This window comes from Hemitrygon akajei, chromosome 1 (genome assembly GCF_048418815.1).
Source record: "Hemitrygon akajei chromosome 1, sHemAka1.3, whole genome shotgun sequence".
Classification (NCBI taxonomy): Eukaryota; Metazoa; Chordata; class Chondrichthyes; order Myliobatiformes; family Dasyatidae; genus Hemitrygon; species Hemitrygon akajei.
In genome coordinates this window covers 188878911-188887934 of record NC_133124.1, presented here as the reverse complement: position 1 = coordinate 188887934, position 9024 = coordinate 188878911, and the positions used below count along the sequence as shown (strand labels likewise).

General features: G+C 42.5%; 1 pseudogene; it reads left to right on the top strand.

Annotated features, from left to right (window-relative positions):
- The first annotated feature begins 3544 nt into the window (after window positions 1–3544).
- Window positions 3545–4235, top strand: LOC140728310 (Y-box-binding protein 1-like; annotated as a pseudogene).
- The last annotated feature ends 4789 nt before the right edge of the window (window positions 4236–9024 follow it).

Here is a 9024-nt window from a genome sequence, read left to right as displayed (position 1 = left end):
TAGAATCATCAGTTTGCCTCCTATATTTTCAAAAAGTATGCTTTGAGAAAAAGAAAACATTAGGAAACACTTTTAATAGCATCCAAACAACTCAATGTGCTTGCGACTGACATACTTTAGACATGTAGTCAATGTTATAGGGAACATGGTGGCCAATTTTGCCCACAAAAGGCAAATATCCAAATGCACGCTGAAAATCTGTTTTATTTTAATGCTATCGGTCAAGGTATAAATATTGGCAAATATGTTAGAAATAATTCTTACTTTTACCAAAATAGTGCAATGGGATCATTTTAATTCGACTGAGAAAGCCAATATGCAAGTATACAAATTTGGAAAAGGGTAATCAGGATGAGAATTGGATCAGTGTGGTTGTCTCCATGTTGAGCAACAGGAGGTAGACAGCATCATAAATGAATATCTTAACTGTCCCTGCACAACATCCGTTAAATGATGTCTTTGTTATGTTGATAATTATTGGGTCTGTTCATATGTTCACATTTATTTAAGTTTGATTATTGACATGTGCGCATGTGGCCGTTCTGCTGACTGGCTGTTGCCTATGTCTTGTGCCAAGCCACAATCAGTCCTCGTATGTTTCACATACAGGCAATAAAGTGCTCTGATTCTGATTCTCATCTGTGTTTACCATGGAGAAGGTCACGGAAGTTAAGAGATTCAAGGAAGAGAGCAGTGTTGTCCCGTATTACAAAAGCAACACACACAAAATTCTGGAGAAACTCAGTAGGTCAGGCAGCATCTATGGAATGGAATAAACAATCAACGTTTTGGGCCGAAATGCTTAATCAGGAATGGAAAAGAAAGGGGGCAGAAGCCTGAATAAGAAGGTAGGGGGAGAGGAAGGCGGGTGATAGGTGAGACCTGGTGAGGAGGAAGGTGGTTTCGTGGGGGAATGGGATGAAGTAAGAAGCTGTGAGGAGGTAGATGGACTAAATGTACTTTGAACTTTGAAGAGAGACAGGGCTGAAGAAGAAGGAATCTAATAGGAGAGGACAGAGGACCATGGTGAAAAGGAGAAGAGGAAGGGAGCAAAAAGGAGGTGATGGGCAGTTGAAGAGAATGGGTGAGAGGGTGACCAGAGTGGGGAATGGAAAAAGAGAGAAGGAGGGAGGGGAGAAAAATTACCGGAAGTTAGAGAAATCCATGTTCATGCCAAGGGGTAGGATCCCTGTACCATATAGCCTACTGTATAATATGAGACTATTTTACGTCGTAGTAACACCTTATTGAGCATGTGCTGTTGGGCGCATATTGCTCTATATATATGTGCTCAGTTCGGTTTCAGTTAGTAAAGGCCCCTGTTAACGTAGTTCCCGTCTCCAGCGTTTTTATTAATGATGTTGTTGTGTAAACGGCCACAAACACAACAAATTGGCGACGAGGTTAATGAACCTACATCGTGTCAGAATGATGTGTTTATTTGATAACGGCACTCAGAAGCAGGCGAGGCGGCAGCAGTCTGAAAGGAATCAGAGACAGTCAGAGTGGCAGCACGTCGAGAAACCAAGAGACCACGGCCAGCGCTGACCCCGGGGCGGAGGGTCTACCTGCCCCAGAAGGGAAAAAAAAGGAGCGACACATGCATCTAGCTAGAGTATGGTCACGACGCTAGCAAAAAGAAAAGGTCACAAAAAGAAAACATGGGACCGGGGCTAAATTAACGAGGGACCAAGGCTAAATTGACGTAACAAGGATGGCGTTAATTGGAACCATTACAGCATTTGATAGTGGCATTGAAGACTGGGTGACTTATATCGAAAGAATAGAGTTATATTGTGATACTAACAGTGTTAATGAAGGAAAGAAAGTCAGCATCTTACTTAGTGTAATGGGCGCGAAAACATACGGCCTGCTACGGAGCTTGTTAACCCCTGAAAAGCTAGCTGACAAAACGTTCAAGCAAATAGTAGACACTCTCCAACAGCATTTAAACCCCAAACCACTGGTCATTGCCGAAAGATTTAAATTTCACAATCGGAATCAGAGCAAAAATTTCTGAATATTGTGCTGAATTGCGCAAATTATCAGAACATTGTCAATTTGGTCTATCAGACGCATTGAGGGACATGTTAGTGTGTGGCATACACTGAAACCACACAGAATCAGCAAAAATGAAAGCATTTCTGAATATTGTGCTGAATTGCGCAAATTATCAGAACATTGTCAATTTGGTCTATCAGACGCATTGAGGGATAGGTTAGGGTGTGGCATACACTGTGAAACCACACAGAATCAGAGCAAAAATGAAAACATTTCTGAATATTGTGCTGAATTGCGCAAATTATCAGAACATTGTCAATTTGGTCTATCAGACGCATTGAGGGACATGTTAGTGTGTGGCATACACTGTGAAACCACACAGAAGAAGCTCCTGTGTGAAAAAGACCTTACATTCGAGAAAGCGCTAAACATCTCAATATCATTAGAAACAGCCGCATGAGGTGCTTTCGAGGTACAACAAAAATCTCTGGAATATGCCACAAGTAAAATGAAACTGAGCAGAAATGAAGGAAAGAAATGTTACCATTGTGGGAACATGTCGCACGACCCTGAAGACTGTTAGTTTAAAGACAAGGAATGCAGGAACTGTGGTAAACAGGGCTACACTGGCAGAGTATGCAAAGCTAGTAAACAGCAGGAAAAGGGCAAAGTACAGAGAAACAAGAAACCCCAGGAAGGAAAATACAACAAGGTACACAGAATGAAAGACGGCAGTTCTGATGAAAAGGACTTTGATGAAAGTGAATTGTCTTGTCTGCAACTTCACAGCGTGAAAGAGACAGATGATTGAAGAATAATAAGGATCACTCCACAAGTGGCAGGCGTGAGACTGAATATGGAGTTGGATACAGGCTCAGCTTTAACAGTGATCTCTGTACACGACTACAAACGACTGTTTTGGCACATCCGTCCGAAACAAACTAAACTACTGCTAAAGAATTACACAGGACAGAAAGTGCATCCCGAAGGCAAAATTAAAGTGACGGTGACTCATGGAGGTAAAACACAGCAACAGATCCTCTAAGTACTGAAAAACGGAGGACCACCGTTGCTGGGACGTGAATGGCTCAGGAAAATCCAGTTGGATTGGCACACCATCAAGGCACTAGATGTGTCAACATAGGAGGGCAGCTCAGCGGGGAAGATGTCCGCAGCTCTCCTCTCACCCGCTGTCGACTATTACAATGATGAGGAGGAGCTAGACAGCGTCGACAGGGAGACAGATATTGCCAATAAGTAGGATGATGAAGACTACCTGGAAGTAAAAGAGCAGATGTACCAGGAGAAATTGACATCTCTCAAAAGACAGCTACAGCAGTTACAGGAAGGCACTTTGCAGGAGTATCAGAAAAGGATGAAGAAACTAGATCAACAATACAAGCGAGGAATATGAAATGCAGAGCATCTTCTGCAACTGGAGACAGAAAAAGTGAAAAGGAATTATATTAGGGAGAAGAAAGAAGCAGGAGCCCCCACCTCAGATCAGCCCGATCCGCAACCACCTCACGCGTCTGTCAACACCATGAGCGAGGCCGAGAGGGAGCAGCAATCCGAACAGCAGCAACAGCCAGATAAACCCAAATCCCCCGGGGAGAAGAAAGGCATTGCAGCAAAGGTTCTTGGAACAGTTAAGTGGTTCAACGTACGAAATGGATATGGATTCATCAACAGGAATGATACAAAGGAAGATGTGTTTGTACATCAGACTGGTATAAAAAAGAATAACCCATGGAAATACCTCCGCAGTGTTGGAGACAGTGAAACTGTGGAGTTTGATGTAGTGGAAAGTGAAAAGGGGGCAGAAGCAGCAAACGTAACTGGTCCCGGAGGACTTCCTGTCCAAGGAAGCTGATATGTCGTGGACAGAAATCATTATCGTTGCTGCAACCCTCACCACCGAGGTCCACTATGTAATCACCAACAGAACGTTGAAGGTGGAGAGAAAAGAGATGGAGCAGGGTCGGCAATAGATGGAGAAAACCAAGTTTATCAAAATCAGCGACATCGCCCTCCTTACAAAAGACAGCGTTACCCACCTTACTTTGTTAGTCGTCGCTATGGTCACCGCCCACAATATAGCGACCAGCCCAGGGAGAAATTACCGAGGGTGGTGAAGAAATGAAAACCAGGTTGTTGGGGAAGAAGGTAAACTTAACAGAGGACAACATCAACTCCATTCAAACAGGACAGCTTTCGCACAAGTTAAATCTTGAACCAATCTTTTCCTCCATTGAGAATCATACACTTAATCCTTTGCGGGAAAGTTTCTTTTGCACGTACGTATTTTGAATCCTCAGCCAATGTGTCTTGTTTTTCACAAAGAAGTTGGGAAACAGCATCAAAACAGAGGTGAATTCTGGCAGCAAACTGTAAGGTTTCTATTGTTGTCTTTTCACACTTGTGCCGATTGTGCATCTGAAGGAATTCTCCCTCTCAGCCAGACAGATAGCACTGCAGGTAATCATAGAAACATATAAAACCCACAGCACAATACAGGCCCTTCGGCCCACAAAGTTGTGCCGAACATGTCCCTACCTTAGAAATTACTAGACTTACCTATAGCTCTCTATTTTTCTAAGCTCCATGTACCTATCCAGGAGTCTCTTAAAAGACCCTTTCGTATCTGCATCCACCACCGCCACCAGCAGCCCATTCCACGCACTCACCACTCTCTGAGTAAAAAACTTACTTCTGACATCTCCTCTGTACCTCCTTTCAAGTACCTTAAAACTGTGCCCTCTCATGTTAGCTATTTCAGCCCCGGGAAAAAGCCTCTGACTATCCACACAATCAATGCCTCCCATCATCTTATACGTCTCTATCAGGTCACCTCTCATCCTCCATCGCTCCAAGGAGAAAAGGCCGAGTTCACTCAACCTATTTGCATAAGGCATGCAAATCCCGGCAACATCCTTGTAAATCTCCTCTGCACCCTTTCTATGGCTTCCACAGTTCGGCGACCGGAACTGAGCACAGCACTCCAAGTGGGGTCTGACCAGGGTCCTATATAGATACAACATTACCTCTCAGCTCCTAAATTCAATTCCACGATTGATGAAGGCCAATACACCATACGCCTTCTTAACCACAGAGTTAACCTGCGCAGCTGCTTTGAATGTCCTATGGACTCGGACACCAAGATCCCTCTGATCCTCCACACTGCCAAGAGTCTTACCATTAATACTATATTCTGCCATCATATTTGACCTACCAAAATGAACCACTTCACACTTATCTGGATTGAACTCCATCTGCCACTTCTCAGCACAGTTTTGCATCCTATCAATGTCCCGCTGTAACCTCTGACAGCCCTCCACACTATCCACAACACCTCCAACCTTTGTGTCATCAGCAAACTTACTAACCCATCCTTCCACTTCCTCATCCAGGTCATTTATAAAAATCATAAAGAGTAAGGGTCCCAGAACAGACCCCTGAGGCACTCCACTGGCCACTGACCTCCTTGCAGAATATGACCCGTCTACAACCACTCTTTCCCTTCTGTGGGCAAGCCAGTTCTGGATCCACAAAACAATGTCCCCTTGGATCCCATGCCTCCTTACTTTCTCAATAAGCCTTGCATGGGGTACCTTGTCAAATGCCCTGCTGCACTACATCTACTGCTCTTCCTTCATTAATGTGTTTAGTCACATCATAAAAAATTTCAATCAGGCTCGTAAGGCACGACCGCCCTTGACAAAGCCATGCTGACTATTCTTCATCATATTATACCTCTCCAAATGTTCATAAATCCTGCCTCTCAGGATCTTCTCCATCAACTTACCAACCAGTGGTAAGACTTACTGGTCTATAATTTCCTTGGCTATCTCTACTCCCTTTCTTGAATAAAGGAACAACATCCGCAACCCTCCAATCCTCCAGAACCTCTCCGGTCCCCATTGATGATGCAAAGATCATTGCCAGAGGCTCAGCAATCTCCTCCCTCACCTCCTACAGTAGCCTGGGGTACATCTCTTCTGGTCCCAGTGACTTAAACAACTTGATGCTTTCCAAAAGCTCCAGCACATCCTCTTTCTTAATATCTACATGCTCAAGCTTTACAGTCTGCTAAAAGTCATCACTATAATCACCAAGATCCTTTTCCAGAGTGAATACTGAAGTAAAGTACCTCTGCTATTTCCTCCAGTTCCATACACACTTTCCCACTGTCACATTTGATAGGTCCTATTCTTTCACATCTTATCTTCTTGCTCTTTACATACTTGTAGAATGCCTTGGGGTTTTCCTTAATCCTGCCTGCCAAGGACTTCTCATGGCCCCTTCTGGCTCTCCTAATTTCCTTCTTAAGCTCCTTCCTACTAGCCTATAACCTTCTAGATCTCTAACATTACCTAGCTCTCTGAGCCTTTTGTAAGCCTTAATATCAGCAAAACTGTACTTTAACAGCAGCTTAAGAACAATGGAATGAACAAACAGGATTTTGATCAACTGCTGCACCAAATGGTGAAAGATTACTGGAATAGTACTGATCTTTCTGTGAGTCATTGGATTGTCCGGACTTTTGAATAACTAGTAGAGACAACAGATCACCAACCACTTCTTTTTTTGGTAGCAAATTATCTTTGAAGCAGACCATGGAAACTCCCTAGGCTCAGAGGTCAACTTTTCATGACTTTTATATGGAAATCTGTATTAAAACAAACTAGTTTATTGATAGATGTGTGGTGAACTAGATATACCTGTCTGACTGCTCCTGTGGCTCCTCCCACAGACCCTGCTGACTGCTCCTGTGGCTCCTCCCACAGACCCCTGTATAAAGGCGACTGTGGTCTGCTGCTCTCCCTCATTTTCCCAGGATGTAGTGTTGTTCTTCAGTCAATAAAAGCCGATATCTCACTTCCTAAGTCTCAGCGTGAGTTATTGATGGTGCATCAAGATGTTACTCAGAGGGGCAGAGAAGACCCCCCAAAAGACTTGAGTTATGATAATAATAATAATTATTATGTTACTTTGTTATAATTTCATATTATTAGGTTACTAATTAAACAGTGGGTGGGCGTTGTATATTAAGGGTACACATACAGTATTTGTTTAGCATAAAAAAAGTTGATACACTTTTTAAATAAAAGGGGAGGAGTGTACCATATAGCCCACTGTATAATATGGGGCTATTTTATGGCGTAGTAACACGTTATTGAGCATGAGCTATTGGGTGTGTATTGATCTGTATATATGTGTTCAGTTCAGTTTCAATTAGTAAAGAACCCTGTTTATCACATGTACATTGAACCTAGAGGAAGCAATCATCAAAAGCATTGTTTGAAGGCAGTCCATTATCTGTAATTATCTGTCCATTATCTGTATTATGTGTCTGCACTGATTTTGTTCACTTACAGTCAATCAAACGAACACTACCTTGTCCACTATTAACTACTAGGAATTAAAACTTAGCTTTATAGTACTGTGTTGGTGTATTAAGCCCCAACTTAATACACCAAGGCAGATGGTCCTGAGTTCAAAGCCAGTTGGGTCCTAGCCTGGGCAGTAGTAGTATCTGTGTGGAATCAAGGCCTCACAATCTACTTCCATATCTTGCTATGAAAACCCTTTGGACCCTCCAGTCCATGAGGTCATGAAGACTCGGGCTCGACTCAATGACTGAACAACAACAAATTAGCTTTTGTAGTATCCTGATTTGTTCAGTATTTCATTTAAATACATAATTAGTTACTCAGTTAAATGTTAGTTTGTCTTTTTTATACCTCTTTAACTATTGCCATAAAACTTTAGCTAATTGGGGCAGCCACTTAATTGAGACAAAATGTACTATGTGTCCCAATTAACCAGAATCCAGTGCATTGCTTTTAACTTTATGAAATTTATTTTCCATAACAATTTTTCATCTGGTACCAAATGCACGGTACTTTGTCAAAGAACTCCAATTTGTCACAACATTATGTTGACTTTGGCTGATGACCTTGAGCATTTTTAAGTCCTCTTCTGTAATAACTTCAGTAATGACTTCTCTGTGATAAACTTTGAGCTAAATATTTTGTAGTACTTTCTGTCTTGACATTACTTGGACAGTAATGACAGCTCTTGACAGGGAGCTTTCCAGTTCCTCATCAGGACAGACTAGTTTGATCACAACCTTCAAGTGAGTGCATGGTTAGAGTGGATGTGGCATATAACTGTCCCCGTGTAGCCTGAATGAGGGTGAAGTGGCTCCTTGAACAATGCCAGACTAAATTCACAGAATGAGAAACTACTTGTGCTGCTTTGCTTCCTTCCTCCTGATCCTGAAAGCACTAACTCATTGTAGCACACTGTCCCATAGGGCACTGTCTCACTGTCTCATCTTTATGTTAGGTACTCCTGGAGCTCAGTGGGTAGCATTCTCACCATAATTAGATAGTTTTGGTTCAAGATCCATTCTAGAGACTTAAGCCCCAAATTTTAGGACAATACTCCAATGAGGGAGGTGCCTTTTGGACTGGATGTTTAATTGAGAACTTTATTCAGAGGTGTGAGGGGAAGAAAGACAGAAAGTACTACAAAATATTTAGCTCAAAGTTTATCACAGAGAAGTCATTACTGAAGTTATTACAGAAGAGAACTTAAAACTGCTCAAGGTCATCAGCCAAAGTCAACATAATGTTGTGACAAATTGGAGCTTAGAAAAATAGAGGGCTATGTGGTAGGGAAATTCTAGGTAGTTTCTAGAGTAGGTTACATGGTCAGCACAACATAGAGGGCTGAAGGGCCTGTAATGTGCTGTAGATTTGTTTGTTCTAATGAACTCAGTCTGACCTCTTGGTTCATGTGACTGAATTTTGTGACAGCACCTTATCTCTGAATTTCACGCGAGCAGCAACATTACTCGCCCATCCCTAATTGCTTTTGCAAAAGGACGGTGGCCCTTGCCTTGAACAGCTTCTGGATATCATATGAAGGTTCTTCCACAACGCACGAGGATGGGGTGGGGTTGGGGCTGTTGAAGCTTTTAAGGATGAAGGAATGTTGATGTATTTCCAAGTCAGA